Here is a 20,081-nt window from a genome sequence, read left to right as displayed (position 1 = left end):
CGTATGCACACTTTACCAATTATTTCTGTACTGTATGTATTATTGATTTACATGAATTCAAGGGAAAAATTATTTTAAAATGTATTCTTCTTTGCAACATGACATCTATTACTTGACAGCTTAAATCGACAAAATGTAAATTAGTAAACAGAACATAAGTGGGCCCTTTTAATGCTAGCCGTGCCCCCCTAGCATTTTACTTGTAACCACAGGAGACTTAGGAAAACATGGGGTGATGTTTTAAGTCCATATTCACAGATGTGACAGCTTGAAATTCACTTTACTGAAAATGGCATGTAAAGAAAATGCCAGATATACTTCAAGAGAATTTTGCCCCTTGAGTACTGAGAATAATCTGGTCAAAATGATAGAAATTGACATCTCAAATCAATCATATATGATACCATTGATCTTACACTAAATGAACTAATAAGAATGAAAGAATCGCTGGCTGTTAGTTACAAAAGAGATTTTGAGCTTATTTAGCTCTAAGGAAATACACAATTAGCTGAAACAAAATGGGTCAAATTAGAGTACACATCATTAAATTTGTTGTCTAGTAAGAAATAAATTTCAGCATCATTCCATATGCTACTTACCCACTAGTATATCTTCATGCATATGTGACAGTTTATATATTTCATCTAATTTTCTAGGACATGATTGATTCATGACTTATTTAAAACAAGAGGTTTTTCATATAGCTCTAATATTCTTGTCCAGAAATCTCCTTAATAATCATCCTGGGCTTTACAGTATAGTCTAGTGGGTCAACGGCATTCTAGACTTTTCATCTTCCCTTTTTGGAGTACTCCATTGTCCAGAGAGTGCATAAACTCTCAAGGATTAATCAGAAAGGAAGGATGGTAGCAAAAATGTGAGAATGTGGATTTATGAAAATGTCTTTATTTTCATACATTTCACTTAAATTTGATTCTAGAAGGATAATTTCTAAGTAAGGAATGTAAATTCCATTTTCCTTAACACCTTAATAATCTAGAAAACAGATGCTAAGATAACTAATACATAGAAACTATGGCTAATTGGGGTTGTTCAACCAAGAGTGTCTGCATCAAAGTGATACAATTAGAGAAAAGAAGTATGTGAGGAGTTTCTGGAAAAGAATGTCCTCTTTCTTCATCTGTTGTTGGAAGCCAGTCTCTCTTTTGTCTCTCTGCATGATGAGTTGTGCAGAACGAAAGTCTCTGTCCATTTTCCCTGTAGGGAGTTGATGTCTTTGATACCAGAAATTGAATAAGCACAGCCCTCAAAGCTGTCAGCTGAATGATGAGAAAACAAATACTATTTACATAAAACCCAATATAAACTAGTTGCCTGTAATTTACCCAGAAAGAATTCTAAGAAGGAAATACATTGTATAAGACACACATATTAATCACTATGTGTTTTCTTTTGTTTTGTTTTTATCATTCTAAGAACTACAGCCTTAGCAATCCAAATGACCAAAGGGCAAGTATATTTTCTTTTAGAGCGTCTTACAGACTTCCTTTTATACTTGATGTAAGATTCTGAGCATCAACAATAGCTTTAGTGATTGCCTTTCAAACTGCTACAGTAGCAATAACAACAATCAAGAAAATGTACACACAATCCATGTAAAATGAAGACCACAATTAAATATCAAGTAAGTGTATTTTTGTTATTGTGATGAATGTGATATGAATGTAAATTTAAAGAGATGTATAAGAATGTCCAACTGGTAAGAAAAGTTCAATTTGATGAATTTCAATGGTCATTTTATAATATATTCTTTTTTTAGTATTTGTTGTTTATGGAACAACTATTCTCTTATGCCATGTATAAATGAAAACTCAATATTTTTTGATATTTTTAGAAAAAGTTCTCAAATATTTACCTAATTATGTTTCTAAGAGATTTCAGAAATCATGAAAATTAGAAAAAGCATTTTGACATAGTTTAAAGATGCCTAGTTGATTACTCATTTTGGATTCATAAAGTCATTTGATTTTAGCCAATTGTCAGATGATTTAAAAGAACAGAGAAAATTTTGTTTTTATGAGTTCGCTTCTAATATTATCTTTCTATAGAATTATAGGAAATGGAAAGACTTGGAAAAATTATATTAAGTGAAGTAAGTCAGGTGCAAAGAAACATAGGTCCCATGGTTTTCCTTATTTGCAATAACTAGTATATGTCTGAGACAAGCAGAAAAGGTCAGATAACATGATGTTAAGTGAAATGAACCCCAAGATAAGGACACGTTTTTTTTTCTTTCTTGATATTGTTTCTAACAAATTTATAAGGTACCATGTGATTTTTTGTTGCTTTGTATGTCCCTCCCCCACAGTATAACCCCTGTTTTCATTTATTTGATGTTGGTATAATTTCGGAAGGGGAAGGGAAAAAATGTTTAAATAGGGATACAGATTGACCCATTGCAACAATGAGATGTACATGATGCTATGCCAAAAAACGAACTTTACAATTTAGGCAGGAGGGGAGAGGGAAATGTAGTTGTGGAGATGGGAGGGAGGGATGGTAAGGGGAAACAAAGGCGGAGGCAACAATGCTGGATAAGAAATGTACTCATTACCTTGCTCATGTGATTGTAACCCCTCTGTACAGTATTTTCACAATAAAAAACTTATTGTTTTAAAAAAGCAATATAAAAAATTATTATTCATCAGTGCTGACATTCATGTTATGTAAGTTTCACTAAAATTTAGGCATCTAATATCATGGCAGAATTAGTTCAAACCTATTGAAAATTTCCCAAGTTACACAAATACAAAACAAAAAAAAATTCACAGAAATTGATGTCTAGGCAAACTACCATGTTAAATTAATTACATCTAGATACTGCAAAGATAACTTTAAATGTTACCTGTGGAATGAAAGACATCATGGATAATCATAGAATGTGTTATCCTAGCCTAGTACTTAGCCACGATTATTTGATTCTTTTAAAAAAGGAACACAGGAAGGCACTTGTGCAAATTGTCCTTTATCTGACAAAATGCCCAGTTTCTAATAGCACCTAATATATATGGATGAACTAATATGGAAGGACTTGAAATATACTTTCATACTCTGAAGATAATGTGATTACAAAAAAAAAAAAACTGTGGATAACCCAAAGCAAAGTTTCAAAGTTAGATAATGCTATTTAAAAGAGAAAGTGCAATAACATCTTAGTTTGCTTAATAATTTGTAGGTCAGAAATTGTTATCTGTTAAGGTAAGTGCTTATATAGTAAGCTTAAAGCCAGCTGCCTGTGGCTCATTTCTGCATACTCCTAACTATTCACCAGGCTGAGCTCTAAAACCTGGGGTGCAAAACCAGTTCAGGCAGATAAATCCAAGAGACTTTTATCTCCAACTAAATAGGAGAACCCCAGAAGCAGAGCTGATTCAAGGGATACATTTCCAGCTTGAGCAAAGAAAGGCAAGCAAGAACACAAGGCTCTGAGTTTGTCACTGTATATACACACACACATACACACACACACACACACACATACACACACACAAGCATGAACACACACCCACAAGCAAAAGAAAAGTAAAAGAAAAATGTAAACTTAAAAACCCTTAAATATGTATTTTAATGTTTTCGTTTCTTTCATGCATATGTTTCTAACGCATTTATAAGATTATTTCTTTGTTGCTTTGTATGCCCCTCCCCCACAGTGTAACCCCCGCTTTCACTATATTTGATGTCAGTATAACATGTGGAGGAGATGGGGGCAAACAAGTCGTTTAAGGACTCAGGTGGACCTGTTGCAACAATGAGAAGTACAAAATGTCATGTCAAAACCAGCTTTACAATGTCGGTGGGGGGGGGGAGGGGGTATAATTGGGTGGGGGGAGGGGGGAGGCTGGGAAGGGAGGTGAAGGGTAAACAAAGGAGGAGGCTACAATGCTTGGTAAGAAATGCATGCATTATCCTGCCCATGTAATTGTAGCCCCTCTGTACAGTATGTTCTCAAATAAAATAAAATAATATTAAAACAAAATCTACAAAATATTGTATTAATTAGAATACTGAATTATGCCTTATTCTCTATATCCACTCCTTTTTGTTGTATGGGTTGATTGCATATGTTACCTACTGTAAAAGAACAAGAATGTGCACCTGGTTAAAAAAATGGTGTTGTGTTTATTGCTGCATCTTTTAGAGACACGCCTATACATGTCCATAAAAGCTCAATATTTTTTGATATTTTTAGAAAAAGTTTTCAAATATCAATTCTCAGTAAGCATGGTAAGAATACATAAACATAAAGATAAAAGGTTAAAAAACAATTCTTATTGAACTGAGAAGATTTATTCTTACTGTTAAAAAATAACATTTGGAAATAGTATATCTGAGAATATTCCTAGATAGATAGCCAACTAGCTAGCTAGATTATGTATGTTTTAAAATATATAGCCCATAGAATGTGTGGGTGTATATATGTTATAGAATGTGTATCCTATAGAATGCGCGTGCACACACACACACACACACACACACACACACACATCTACAGTACAAAAGTCTGCAGGAAAAGCTCCTTCATATTACCATAAGATCACCATTGCCATTACTATGCACTTCATTTCTTATTGTGTTGATTTCATGTGATTTAAAATCAAATAGGATCTACATATTCAAAACTTTTGATTAAAATATAAACTTTTAAATTGATGAATAACAATGCCATTGCTATTCATACTATTGCTAATGAAAGTAATATTGATAAAGATGACTATAGCAATAATATTATCTTGTGTGTAGTGTTAATGTGTAATAAGTATTCTGCTAAGATATTCATGCACCTAATCACTTAATTGTGAAATTGTAATTCATGATGCTATTTAAAATTAAAGCAAGTATTTTCTTGGCTTGTTTAAAGGCTCAGAATCCAATTGAATAGATTAATATGTATAGATTTTTATCATTATTATAAATAGTCCCCTTCAATTAGGTCATCAAGTGACAGATTATCAAACTGTACTTTAATGAGTCTTCTCTCTCCAATATCTCTTAATCTGAGTAATAAAATAAGTACTTATAATAAATATAGAATCAAATATATAAGTTATGCTTTTCCACCCCAAAGGATTATAGAAGCTATTTGAGATACCTCACAGTTGAAATAAATAGAACATCCTTTTTCCTAAAAAGTATGTATATGTTTTTGATACCAGATTATTTATGTTCTTTTTATCTTCTTTTTAAACTTAATTGGGTAATAGACAGGTGCTTGTTTTTTAATAAAAATAATGTTATATGTTAATAATATTAAGCCTTGGTTGTTCCAATATTGTTTCACCATGTTGTGCAAACCATTTAATTTTTCATAAGACCTCTGAAAAATGGATGCAATCACTCCTCAACTCTACAGAAAATGATCACGAAGCATGTGAAGAAAACACCTGTGTCAGTAGGCACTGCAGACTATCCTGGTGGATCATGTGAATAGCTAGAGGCCAGGTAGATAGCTGGAGGCCAGGACACATTCTGGAAGCATAGAATGGTAAAGATGGTGGAATGCACCTGAGCCCAGCATATGAAAATACCTTGTGATAGTCATAGTCAGTTACATCTTACTACCCAAGTAACCAAGCAGAATACTGGCATGCTCTCCAAAAACTTGATATCTGTATGAGGTCATATAGGCAGTCAATAATATGTTCAACAATGATTAATTACAAATTTAACATCAATAACCTACTAAAATTAGTGCTTAGTTCCTTCACAGAAACATTTTTAAAAACATGCCTACTATTTAGGGTCTAATATAATGTATAGAATGAGGAAAATGGTGCAGGTATTAAAAGAAATAGCGTTTACCTTTCAATTTACAAGGAATTTATTAATTTCAGGATAGTAAGTTGGGTAGCCTCTAGAAGGTATATAATCACATTGTCTCTATGTAAAGGTGAGCTACATGTTATGGAAACAGGTATGAATTAAGAGTGTCAAATAGAGTAAAAAATGGAGGTGATCTGTGATCTTTGAGTGAACATATCACTACAAACTTTAAACTAGAAATACTAGTGCATCAGCTGAATTTTACTTTAAATGAAAATGTTGCTAGGCACTGGTGGCTCACACCTGTAATCTTCACTACTCGGGAGGCTGACATCTGGGGATGGAGGTTTGAAGCTAGTCAGTAAGACAAAACCAATGGATGTTTATTCAACTAACCAGCATAAAACTATAAGTGAATATAAGGTTCAAGTGGTAGGGTGTTAACCGTTACAAAAAATACAACCCTGAGTTCAAACCCTAGTACTAGGACAAAAATAATAACTAAAACATAATATTATTGCAACAGTTAAAATATTTTGACACATTTCTTTCTGTAAATTAATCTGAGGACCTGGGTGCTGTACCTTTGCTCAAGGCTGGCACTCAACCACGTAAGCCACAGCTCCACTTCGGCTTTTTGGAGATGTCACTCAGATTTGTCTGCTTAGGCTGGATTTGGCCATGATCCTCAGCTCTCAGCCTGCTGAATAGGTCGGATTACAGGTAAAAGGCACTGGCATCTAGCACACAATTTTTATTTTGACAGATATTCAATTAAGAAATTCTTATTTCAGTTCTCTTGAGATATTGTTGGGGTTGTCTTTACTTTTTTGTATTTTTAGTTAACATTAATGTTCTTTTCTGGGAGAAAATATCTTCATCAGTTTCAGTGAACTATAGGCATTGGTCCATTTTTTAAAAAATCTCCAGACTATATGCCTTATTTGAACCTCTATGACTCTCCCCAAAAGTTTTTAGCCTTCTTTGAAGTTAGAAGAACTAGCAGAACAGATTTTTAAATCATCTCTCTCCAACTGTCTTCCTTGTTCGGGCCCCTAGATGATTTCTCTACGTGAAATTGTCTTTCATCTTTTTTTTCAGGTGAAAAGTTTACATGGAGGTTTTCTACAAATGAAGCCAGCTAAAATCTAAGCTCAGAAAGGAAGGCTGGCATCTTTTTGAAGGAGGCTGGTGGGCCGTAGCTGCTCAGCTGCACAACCCACGCTGAGTCTGTGCCACCCACCACTTGAACAAGGGGCAGGTGCCAATTAAAAAGAAGCCACGCAGGTAGTAAGCAGGTAAGCAAGGAGGTACCTGTCCTTCTGTTCTGTGCCAAAGGGGTATAGCCTGTCAACGAGGCATGTGAGATACAACTCTGGTCTCTCTTTTCACAGGTTACCAAGGGGATCTGGGGCAAGAACTAAACACATGTGGTCAAATTTGCTGGATGCCCTGGATTCTTATTTCATGAACCAAACCGAACTGAACTGGTCTAAATCCACTCCCTTAGGACTGTTGGCAGCTTATCTAGCTACTCATTATTTTTCCTTCCTTTCTCATTAGAGTCCCACTTCAGTGGGAAAAAAAATGATAGATTATTTCTTTCGGTTTAGAATAGAATGGATAAAAATGGCTTAGACTTTTTCATAGTGATCTGACATTTTCTAAAGCCCCAAATAAAGCATAAGCAGTGTTGGAGTCTTGCAATAAGGCAACCAAGATGAGAATACCTTGAAGTAGTATAAATGTGTGAATTATTTCCTTATCTAAGCATTATTTGTTTTCTTCTTCCATAAATAATATGCATGATTATAAGTATGCATGACTGTTATTGTCAGCCATGTTGGAATTCAGGATATTTGGCATTTCCTTTCAGTAAAATCAATTCTTAATACACTGATGAGATGATAAAGAGTTTTGTATGCAGAGGTTACCATTCTTCCTGCTTTTCAGTGTTGACTTTCCCTGGATTTTGACCACCAAGCAGTAGGAATTATTAAATATTTCCCCCAAGCAGTAGGATTTATTAAATGTTTTCAATGACTTTTCTATTGACAACCTCAAAATTACTAAATAAAATATTTGTAAATAGAGAACTGATCTAGAAAGGAAAGGAAAAATCCAACAAGTTTAAACACAAAGAAAGGAGAAAATTTGGGTGGGTAAGAGGCAAGCATGTTTTAAAGGTGGTTTGAGGGTACCTGATAAATACCAGTATATTAATTATATATGGTCAGGTAGTCCATAGGCCTCATAGTGTTCCATAAGGTGTACTCATAGCAGGATTTAATAAAATTAAGATATGTGAAAGGAAGAAGAAGTTGAGGCATACATTAGAAATGCTCAACACTCACAAACGTAGCTACTACAGAGGTTGCAAAGCTCATAATTTAACTTTAGATTATTAAGCACTACACAGAATATCCAGATCTCAGGAGGCTCTTTGTCTTCTCAGAAGAATCTTTTACACTTGTCTGTTAATGTAGCCAAAATGACTCTGCATTATTCTACTCAATATAAACATCCAGAGAGCTAAAGAGCAATCAAATGGAAACTAAACCTGTCAGTTTTCTATATGTTGTGCTTATTAACTAATGCAAAATTGCCTTCTGGTTTGTCTCAAAACCTAGTTCATGAAATGAGTCACTAGTTAGTGCAATATGTAAAGTTAGGGTCAAAAGTCCCTCCAGTTCTCAGACAACTCTGGAAATATGCACAGAGTCGAAACAGAAAAGTTGACATTTTAATTTAATACATATAGAAAATATACATTTTTGAGGGAATTCTGGAATTGAATCTTTAAGGAGAAAATGAATATTGTAGAACTGAGGAGAAAACATCTACATGGCTATGCTAACACATTCCAAATAGAATAAATGAAAACAAAACATCCCTTATGAAATTGTAGGCAGATTAGGACAAAGGTTTTGTAACATATTAGGGAGAAAATGTTGACTGCAAGGGTTAGGAGAGACAGCGGAATGGGTAGTTTGCCTTTGCTGTAACCAAAACACCTGAGAAGATCTGCTAAAAATAGAAAAGATTACACTTCAAAGGTATGTCTGTCAGCTACGGATTTCCTCTGGCTAGGTCTCTCTTGCAAACGTCACTCCTTAGAAAAGTCTCCACCACTTCTGAAATTCATCACCTCCCAAATTCTCTAATACAGCTCTACGACCCCCAACTGTAATATCCTATTAACTTATGAAACTATCAATGAAAAAAAAATCCAGAGATGGAGTCAGAGTCATCACAATCGTACTGCCTCCTAAAGTTTTCATCTTCAAACACTACTTCATTGAAAGAAATACCTGCTGCATCTGAGACTTGGGGTGATATTTCAGATCCCAGCCCTATAGTCAATGCGTCATAACCATAATGGAAGCCAAAATAACCCTAGAAAAAAATTAATAGACCAAGAAAAAAACACCTAATTAGGACTTGTCTAACAACAAATCTATCTTTGAGGAAAGATGTCAAATGTTGAGATTTAGATGGAAACTCTGTGTATGACAAAGGACAAGGAGGGACCTAATACAACAGTAGTACTCCAAGACAATATGTTGGAAATGATTAGTACAACGTGGGGGAAGTGAGTAGAGGGGCAGAAAAGTGGGAGAAAAGTGAGGGAGGGGGTAAACAAGTTCAACAAGAAATGAACTCACTACCTTACTTATGAAACTGTAACCCCTTATACATCACCCTGACAATACATTTTTTAAATAGAAATACTAAAGAAGACAGAGAAAAGTGAGTCTTAGAAAGGTTGAAATATAAGAATGATTATTGAAGATAACAATGTACATGCCTTCATTCAAATATATTTATTATATTTGGTATTCAATGACTGAGGTGAAATACATAGTAACAATAAATTTTTAAGTGGAGGAAACATGAAATTAGTTTCAGGGAATTTCACAGATTCCTTTGTCTTGTTAATGAGCCCTGGATGGAGGATATACAAATGTTTGCTCTTTGATCAAAAGATTTCACAATTGGAGATCATGATTTGAAGGGAGAATGGGCACAATTAACCCACAAATGTCAGAAGTGGAGGTAAAATTCAAATGGTAGTGAGCCAGCCATGTGCATAAATGTCAAATGAGAGTTTGAGGCCTTGAGTTCAAGCCCCAGGATTGGTACGGTGTGTGTGTGCACGCACACACACACACACACACACACACACACACACACACACACACACACACACTACAAAACAAAACACAAAAAAACATGTAGAAACATAGAGAGAATATATATTGTGATGTGGCAGTGAATCAGAAATATAATAGTGTTCTTGGGTTTTTGCTGAACTTTATTTCTGTTCTCTATTATAATGTAAAAATTTTGCTTATTGCAGGGCGTTGGTGGCTCATGCCTGTAATCCTAACTACTCAGGAGGCTGAGATCTGAGGATCACAGTTCAAAATTAGCCTGGGCAGGAAACTCTGTGAGACTCTTATCTCCAATAAACCACTCAGAAAACTAGAAGTGGTGCTGAGTTTCAAGTGGTAGAGCACTTACCTTGAGCTGAAGAACTGAGGGATAGTGCCTAGACCCAGAGTTCAAGCCTCATGACCGACAAAAAAACAAAAACAAAAACAAAACATTGCTTATTATACTTAATCAAATACAACCAAAAGTCTATAGAGTTAATGTTTACAGAAATTTAATTATAATGCTGTTCCAATAGATATTACATTCCTCTCTTATATAGGGCAAAGAATTTCACACTTACAAGTCTGTGAGGAGGCAATATATTTCTTTACATTTCACTTCAGTGGCAAGGATTTGTCATTATATATATTTTTTTCAGACTAGGTGTTACTTGGAAAGGAAAAGTAAGCTCTCCTAAATGATGTCAAAGAAGTTAGAGACCAAAATGGCATCTAAGGGGGTGTATGGAGGCATGTGTGGACAGGTGTGTGGAGGGGGTGGACGAGATTAGAGAGAAAGGGAGAGGAAATAGAAACCATTTTGCCTGAGAGACAAGTTCTTTTCAAATGTTGGCCTGCAAATGACTAGACTGATAGTCACCGAACCTCAAAGAAATGTATGCTAGATGTTTACGAAGAAATCTTGTTCTGTTATCCAAGTGGAATCATTGTATTTGCCCAGAAGACCAGGTGGTCTATTAATGCTCTTAAAGTTAAATAATATTTCCCACCTTTTTCTTTTTCTTAGCAGGTAATGTCATATGCCACATGAGTTGCAGGAGCATAGATGATTACTTTTGCACATTGTAAACTGTTAAAAACATCCTTGGTGTGCCATATCTACAATAACTCTGATAGTGCTGCCACCACCTATTATTAATTTACCTTTCAAAAAAGACAAAGACACTACAGATACTAAATACAAAGCTGAAGTGACAGAGTTCTTTGCACAACCTAAATAAATATATCACTGTCATTTAGTAATCCTCTGCATTCACATGGAATTTTTCCAGCACTGTTAAAGAAGGATGAAAATGGAGAGACAGCTCATTGACTTCCCGTGCATATATCCATACCACTTTAATCTTGCACATAAAAGGTCAAGCATAAAATTATTTGCCTGGAGCCGCTGTCCTTGGAGATTTGAATTAACATAGAAGGAGAGTACCACGAGGGGGAAAAAAGTTAATTTTATCTTAATTGGATTAAGCCAGGTAGCATCTACAAGGAGGGAATGAGGTTACAGAAGACTAGAAACTGCTGGGTTGACAGAAAAGGATTAATTCATGAGCCAGCGTCAGGTTGTTGACTAATAACGTATTGATCAGATCTATAAAATATGCAGAATGTCTGTCAGGAGGAGAGACATTTTGGAATTGAAGATTGCTAGCCTCTGACACGATCAAAGTTAGATTAATATTATTAAGAAGCTTTGAGCGAGCTACATATTACCTTAGCAACCACCGAAATTCTCTGCAAATGGCTTGGATTGACTGTCCTAAGCAACTGCAGTACTTGTTGGTGAGAGGGAAAAGACTGATTTGTGTAGCTGCTGCTCCCTCCCTCCTTCCCCCTTCCTCTTTTAATGTGTTCCAACAGACATATTGAACCAGCACAGTTTAATCCCAGTGGAGCCTGCAGGTGGTATTGTCCTTGCATGGAGGAGTTATTAAATTCTTAAGGTCACCATAAAAAAGGTTCTATTAAATTGAGTTAATAAAAACATTGGGCAAAGGTTTGCAAAGAGCACAGGTGTCAAAGCTTGGGGAGCTGGAATGTCTCTCATGATCGTAGACGAGAAGAATAATTTATATCCATCAAAGTGTAAAGAAGATAAAAAAAAACTTTGTATTCTTCAATAAAATGTGAGCTTTTTTTCTCCTAGCTAATACACATGTGTATATGTGAACAGTCAGATAAGACATTCATTTCTTTGGATTTTTCCAGTTGAAATGGACTTAGATTGGTTAAAACACAAGACCCTTGGAAAATACCATGCTGACAGTAAAAACATAAAAGCTAGGGAATATTAGGCAATTTTTTGCATGTGTGAAAGCTGATTCTTTTTCTTTTTACTTTTTTCTAAATTATCTTCAAGTAATTGTACAATGGGGTTTCAGCTCAACAAAAGAAATGTTTGTGCTTTATTAAGAATCACTGTGGCATTTTATTTGGAATTCTCTACTCTCACAGTAATCCTTCCACCCACACTGGAACTAGTTTTACTTTCCTGTCATTCTCTCTCTTTTCTTTCTCTCTTTCTCTAGTGCATATTAAGTCCACCAAGGGATTTCACTATGGTAATTTAGATGTGCATATATTATATTTTGCCCAGAATCTCTCTCTCCATTTCACTTTCTTTCCCCTCTCTCTCAATCCCCTTTTAATCAACAAGTTTCCCTGAGATTCCTTAGACTGCCTTCACATATACTGACATCGGTTTTTCTAAAGAAATAGTATAGTGAACATCGCTGTATATTTTAAAGAATTTTTGAAGAGGTAAAAACAGTACTGAATTTGAAACCATTTCTCAGAGATGTACAACATCTAATCAAAATATTGATCTGCTTATAGTAGATATAGTGCCTATATAAAAGTGAGAATAGGAAAATTGAAGTTTGTTTTTCTTTTAAAATGAAGAAAATAAAAATGTTAATATGTTATCTATTTTTATCAATCTATGTGTGTATATCTATCTATCTATCTATCTATCTATCTATCTATCTATCTATCTATCTATCTATCTATCTATCTATCTATCTATCTATCTATCTATCTACCTACCTACCTACCTACCTACCTATCTATCTGTCTATCTGTTTATCTGATTAATCACCTCCTTCTTGTAGAATGGTGACATAAGCTCCCATGAGAGGGGTGGCATTTAAAAATGGAACTTCACAGGTTTGAATATATAATCTCATTTGAACAGTATGCCTGTCCAGTACAATCTCAAAAATTTGCTAAACCTCTAGTAACAAGGATGTTATCTGTCTTTTGTTTTTTTTTAAAAAAGCACTTCATATTCTCATCTTTCCTTTGCCTGTATAATTTTCAGCATGATTTATTATCACTGACTGAATGAATTGTACATAATCTAAGTATACACTTATATCTAGAGGTTGCCTCCTTGTGTAATAATGCTTGTTACACTCAGGAAGTACTGCAGTTGGCACGACAGGTAAGATGTGGAACCCTATTGTATCATTAGAAGTTAGATTTATAGTCCTGTCAGACGAAACTTCATATGATAATGTCACCACTAGAAGGAAGCAGTGCAGCCAGCAGCTCGTGGTTCACACCTATAAGTTCTAGGGAATTCCCCATGTCAATTAATAGTGAGCAGCAGTGGCATCAGCTGTGGTAGGAAAGTTAGAAGGTTGTGGTCTCTGTCAGTCAGGGCATAAAGACAGACCCTAACTCAAGAATAATTAGAGCAAACTGGGATGAGGAGTTGTTGTTCAGTGGCAGAACATCAGCTTAAAAGCATGAGACTCTGAATTCAAACCCCACTACTGCCACAACAAAAATATATTTTGATAAACAAAAAAGGAAAACTGAAAACAGCAACAAACCTAGAACTGAATCATTAGCAATGTACAGTAATTTATTTTGAGGAGTATAAGAGAGAGATTCACCTACAGTCCTCCTTTCATAAAAGAAACCAGGATAAAAGTTTTCTAAGGTCAATTTTCAGATTCCCAAAGGCAGATAAGAAGTCCAGAGGATTGCACATGCCCAGAAATCACTGGCCCAATGGTAAAGCGAATTTATAGGCAAACACTAGGGTACAATTAAGGTTTGAAATTCGAAGTAGGAAGAAGAAAGAAGTAATAACTTAATTATCTGCTATCTCAGCAGAAGGAAACAGCAAAGATCAGTTGATAGAGCTCTATCCAGAGTGAAAGCATCAGCTACTTAGAGTCCCAGTCTTGGACTAGAGAGTGGGGTGGAAAGAAGACACAGAGAGAGAGAGATGGAGGGAGAGGGAAAGAGGGAAAGAGGAAGAGAGTGAGAGAGCAAGAGAAGAGAGAGAAGGGAAGGGGAGAAAGAAGGAAAGAAAAGAAAAGGAGAGGAAGGAAGAGAAAAAGAGAGGAAGGAAAAGTAAAAGAAATGAAAGGAAGGAAAAGAAAAGGAGAGGAAAAGAAAAAGAAAAGAACAGGACATATAATTAATTAATTCCCTCCCTTCATTGTTGGACATTGAAGCCACTTTGTGAGGAAATCTGTTTTCATTTGTATGAGTGAAGATAATTCCAACCTAAATTTTTAATTAAGAATAAATGCATTTGGAGATGTATATTATATTTCTTCTTCTTCTTATAAACAACTTAATCTTAAACTGTATGAAAAAAATACTGGGAGAATGAATCAGAATAAGTTAAATAAACATTCTTAAAATGGAAACAGTGCAGCATCTTACCCTGAATAGCTGTAACAAAGTATCTTAGACTAGGGGATTCAGAAACAAAAGAAATGCATCCTCATGGACTTTCCTGTCTGGGCTGGCTTTGAACCACGATCCTCCCTTCTCAGCCTCCTGAGTAGCTAGGATTACAGGTGTGAGCCACCAGCACACAGCTCATATAACTTCTTCTTGAAATATAACTCATCAGGCTAAAGATGTGAAAAATTAGAATAAATAATATTTCATCATTTTAAGATATTCTCTTTAAAGATTTGTTATTTAAATGATATGTGATGATTATTATAAAACCTAAATAATTGATTTCTGAGTTTCAGAAATGATAAATTATAATCAAGTAATGACCAAGAAATTGAACTAAAAGCTATCATACAACTGGCTTTCTCAAAGGTTACAAAGAATTTAAATTTTCTCTAATCTTTGAGTATTTTCAAAATATCATTGTGCGTTTAAGGTTATTGGATTGTTGATTTTTTTGGAACAAAACAGGGAGAAATCAATTTGTAGTTCTTTCTTATTTGCAGGGGGAAGATAGCTCATGGGGCTTGAACTAGGAACCTGGTGCTCACTCTGAGCTTTGTGGCTTAAGGCTAGTGTTCTAGCACTTTGAGCCCAACTCCACTTTGAGTTTTCTTTCTGATTGTTAATTGGAGATAAGAGTCTTATGTACTTAACTGCCCAGGCTGGCTTTGAACTGCAATCCACAGATTTTAACATCCTGAGTAGCAAGGATTACAGGAATGAACCACCAGCACCTGACAGCTGCAGATTTAACATAGAATGAAAACAAAGGAAAATCTAGAAATGAACCAAAAAGTGTAAAGCATCATCTTATCAATTGAATGATAACTGTTTTGTTAAACTACCTAAGAATAATACAACATAATTTAAGATAATGCATAAACAACAATAACAAACATTCAAAAGCACTTTGAAGGCAATCTTGGGGTCACTGAATACATTTGCTTTCCTAATATGTTCACATTCAGGTAAACTTCAATCTGCATTGGGAAAAAATCAATAAATTAATGCAATATTGAACAAGATTATGACTCCTAATTTCTTTTAATTGTGTAGCAGTAATCAGTCATGCATTGTGTAACTTTGCTTTAAAAAAAAAACAAATGCACACTTTGGCTCCCTGAGCCTTGATTTTTGCCTTTAGGAGGAACAAGTTCCCTATGTATGCTTGTGGCTGGTCTAGAAGCACCTTATTATAAGAAAGACCACAAAATAATTTACTAAGAGCAGCAGGAAAATAAAACATGAACTATCTATGGGCTTCCAGAAGTTTCTATCCCATAATGACAAATATAGGAGAGTAGAGTTTTCTTTGGTAATTAGTAATCATCTTCTCTGTCTATTAGAGAGGGAGTATCCAAATAGTAGAAAGATATTTGGACTCCTTAAATGAACTTTCATGACGATGAATACTGTATTAGAAGACAGGATTTCTTCTCTTAAGGTTTATTACTGGAAAGGTTCTCATTGTATAACATTTTCAAGAGCAAATTCTGTTTTATGAATGCTTGGTGGTGGTAGAAGTGCAGAGGGTGCTGGCATAGGATAGGATTCCAATTATTTTAAATGTTATCATGCATTACTGCTCTTTTTAATCTTCACTTCTTTCAGTGTGACAATAGAGGGAACTTCTACATCCAGAGAATTCAGAGTATTATAGGAAACTAAACCTTGAGCAAAGGAAGTCCCCAGATACAAGGATCACTAATACAGAAAATTAAACATGATCCTAGGCTACCAAATGAATCCCTATCCATTTATTGTTATTGTGTATTAGCACCCAGAGACTAGGTAGTGAAAAAGCAAGTTGTTGGGAAAATAATGTCCTCTCTCCATTTCACAGGAATACAATTTTGAAGGAAAGTGAACAAGATTTCTTTTTTTCTTCTCTTTTAGGTGCTGGTATGGAACCTGAATTCAGGGGCTCTGGATCTTGCTCCACTATATTTTTACTCAAGGTTGGCACTCTGCCATTTGTACCACAATTCTGCTTCGGGATTTTTAATAATTAGTTGGGAGTCTCTCTGACTCTGCTGCCTGAGCTGGCTTTGAACTAATAGCCTTCATACCTCTACTTCCTAAATATCTAGAATTATAGGCATGAACCACCAGAAACCAGTTTCATTCTGTTTTCATTTTATGCTTTTACAAAGTTACTAGAACTCTCCTACAATGCAGTTCCTGTGATTTCCTTTACCCAGGGGTAGCACCCTGTAGTTAGCTAATTGATGTCTCTGTTATCAGAACAGTCTTGAAAAAAATCAAAAAGAAATTCTTTAAACTGCTCTATCAGTTCATATATTACAAGATATTTTAGAGAGATATTATTTAATCTTTGCTTTGTTACTGCAGCATGTGCTTTCATTGCACATAAGGATAATTAACCTTTATGATGGGCTTGAGATATGGGAAGACTCAATATGAAATAGCTTGAATGTTATTTGTGCAATCACAAACTAAAGAGGTAAAATCTTACTAAATGTTCTTGTCCCTTCAATACAATTTTGTTTATTCACTTATATTACTTTCCATATGACTTTCTTTGACTGGACTCTTTTCTTCTTGGTGGGTGGTAATTTTTAAGTAAAATGAGAAACATTCTAAGGCAGTTTTCAAAATGATGCAATCTAACCTTGGATATATTGTATAAACCCTGCAACTTAATAAGTACTTATGCTGCAGAGAGAAGGAAAGCCTTGTAATTACTAAAGACAACATATGGCAGGTGCATTGAAACTCTGGGGTGACAAGAAAAACATATGACTTCAGCTCATTATAAGTATTTTCAAAGATACTACTAATTCCCACAGTAATTAAAATTTACCAATATTTGTGAAATTGCCAGGTGACTCCTATATATGGAATGAATATATGCTTTGCATTATTAAGTTTGCACAAAATGCATATTCAATTATAAAATTGTTTATCCTTTCTCCATATATATGTATGTATGTATGTATGTGTATATATGTATATACATGTGTATGCATACATATATACATATATGGATATGTGTATATGTGGAATATGTGTATAGAATCTTATGATTTACACATCTCATTTTTAGTTTTAATATACAGTAGCTTTGTGTATCCACATATTCTGATTACTAATATATGAACCATAGCATTTGTAATCTGCTGGAATCAGGTAACAATTAGCATTAAGAAAATGTATTGATTCCATTCAACAAGACCTCTCAGTTTCCAGATCACATAGTACTGCTGGCGACACCACTGTGATTATAAGATATGTTTGCTGGATTAAAATACAAATGCAACTCTAATAATATGCATTAACATCTTAATTCTAAGATCTCACACAACAAGGGAAAATCCTTTCTAAGGAAATTAGATTTTTCTCCCTCCTTAAACCTTATAGGTTACTTATTAGAGGTTACTGACTACCCTTGAGAAAAGTTATTTTTTTAAAAAAATATAATTTTAAATTCATGACAACATAACCACTTGAAATTGCCTTTCAAGTAAGGGTTTACTTTTATTTGTTTAATCAGTCCAAGCTTTATGAAACTCTTAGAAGGCTATAAATAGCTAGAAACTTTCTTAAGGAAAGGAAAGAATATATAATAGGCTAACTAACAACAATGACTTTCAGAAAGTCAGCAAACTCTGAAATATAGTTCTCTTATGAATTATGAATCAAAGTGCATATAGTTTAAAAATATAAAATGTTTGGGGATGTAATATAACATGTAACTTTTTTCCTAGTTTAAAAAAATATTGTTGTTGTTACAACAATAGTTTTACAATTGCATAAGCCAGGTAATGAGTACATTTCTTTTTGGACAGTGTCACCTCTTTCTTTGCTCTCCCCCACTCCTCCCGTCAGTCTCCACCCACAAATGGTATAGTTTCTTTTCAACCTAGCATCTAGAAAGTACCCCTTGAAATGTAGAACTTTAACATAAGCTTAATTTTGTATTTTGAAGCATACAGGTTGTATCAACTCTAGGCAGTGTATTCCTTTGTTTATTTTGATTATCTCTCAACAGAATGGTGAAGGGCTTCTAAAATCATAGACAGTACTAGAAATTCTGAGTTTGAAAACGCAGCTCCTGGAGAACACAGGCATTTGTGAAGACCCAGATCCAGCAGTCTTTGCCACTCACAACTCAGCATCAGCACAGAACCCACCAGGCTCTGGCATGCTGAGTAGAACCAGCTCACCTGATTCATAAGAACACCCACCCACAACTAGATACTGGATGTTTGAGTCCAGGAGAAACAACTTTAATCCACCTTACTCAGAAGTATTTCTGAGTAATTGGAAGCACAAAATACAATATTACTCTTCAGAATGGCAGGAATTCCATAAATGAAAGGTTTTCTTCTTATTATTGTTTTGAGAAACCCACATGAACAGTGACCAGCTCTCCTAGGTGAGCTGCTTAAGAGCTAGAAGCAACTGCTATTACCATTAAGGAGAGATGGAGTAATTAGGAAATATCGAAAGGATTCACTGTTACCTTCTGGGAGCATGGTAGGCATGTCTGGGTGGAACTGAAGTTATGGAGAAAAATATAAGGATAGAAGGGAAGAATTATGGCCCTTCCTTCTCCATCAATAAAGCATCCTACTGTCACTAATACTGATGTAAAACACAAGAAAGTGCATGGCATCCTTTTACAGATGATAATTCTAACCATGAATTCAGATGACTAAGGAGTCATAGAATAGTTTCAGCTTTCTATGCAGGTGCTTAAAGGAATGTTCACTGGCCTAATAGAGTAGATCTACAATGATAGTTCAATATACTCAATGAATTCCACCTCTGCTGCTACTCAGTAAGTATCCATCAGCTTACAGATTCTGTGTGTTCAGATAACACCAGAAAATATGTCTTCAGAAATTAAAAGAAAAAAACCTATCACCTTTTTCCAAAATGGAAATATAGCCAGGTGTTTTTAGTCTATACCTTTAATCCAATCTACTTACTAGGCAGAGATCTGAGGATCACAGTTCAATGCCAGTCACAGGCAAGATTCCAATAAACATGTAAAATGTAGAAAGTATCATTGTCATTCAAGTTGTAGAGACCAGTGTTGAGAGGAAAATATAAGCAAGAGTGGAATCCCTGAGTTCAAACCCCAGAAGTGGCACACACACACACACACACACACACACACACACACACACACACACACACACACACACACACACACAGAGCAGATCATTTTATTTCTGATAGAAGATAATTTCTCTTTCTGTTTAGGTGCAATGACTCTAGTAATTGGCAACTTCAAGCTGAAGATGGAAAGCTACCACCAACATCAATCTTATCTAAACTGCTAGCTAAAACAGAGTTGCCAAAATACAAAAAGGACAATCATTACAGAATTTTGTTGATATTTAAATCTTTCCATTACTATTTCCAAATTTTCTATGCCTTTAAACAGTA

Source organism: Dipodomys merriami, unplaced genomic scaffold (assembly GCF_024711535.1).
Source record: "Dipodomys merriami isolate MVZ:Mamm:240054 unplaced genomic scaffold, mDipMer1.0.p SCAF_7, whole genome shotgun sequence".
NCBI classification, from domain to species: Eukaryota; Metazoa; Chordata; class Mammalia; order Rodentia; family Heteromyidae; genus Dipodomys; species Dipodomys merriami.
The sequence above is the reverse complement of the archived record's forward strand: the minus strand, read 5'-3'. Positions refer to the sequence as shown.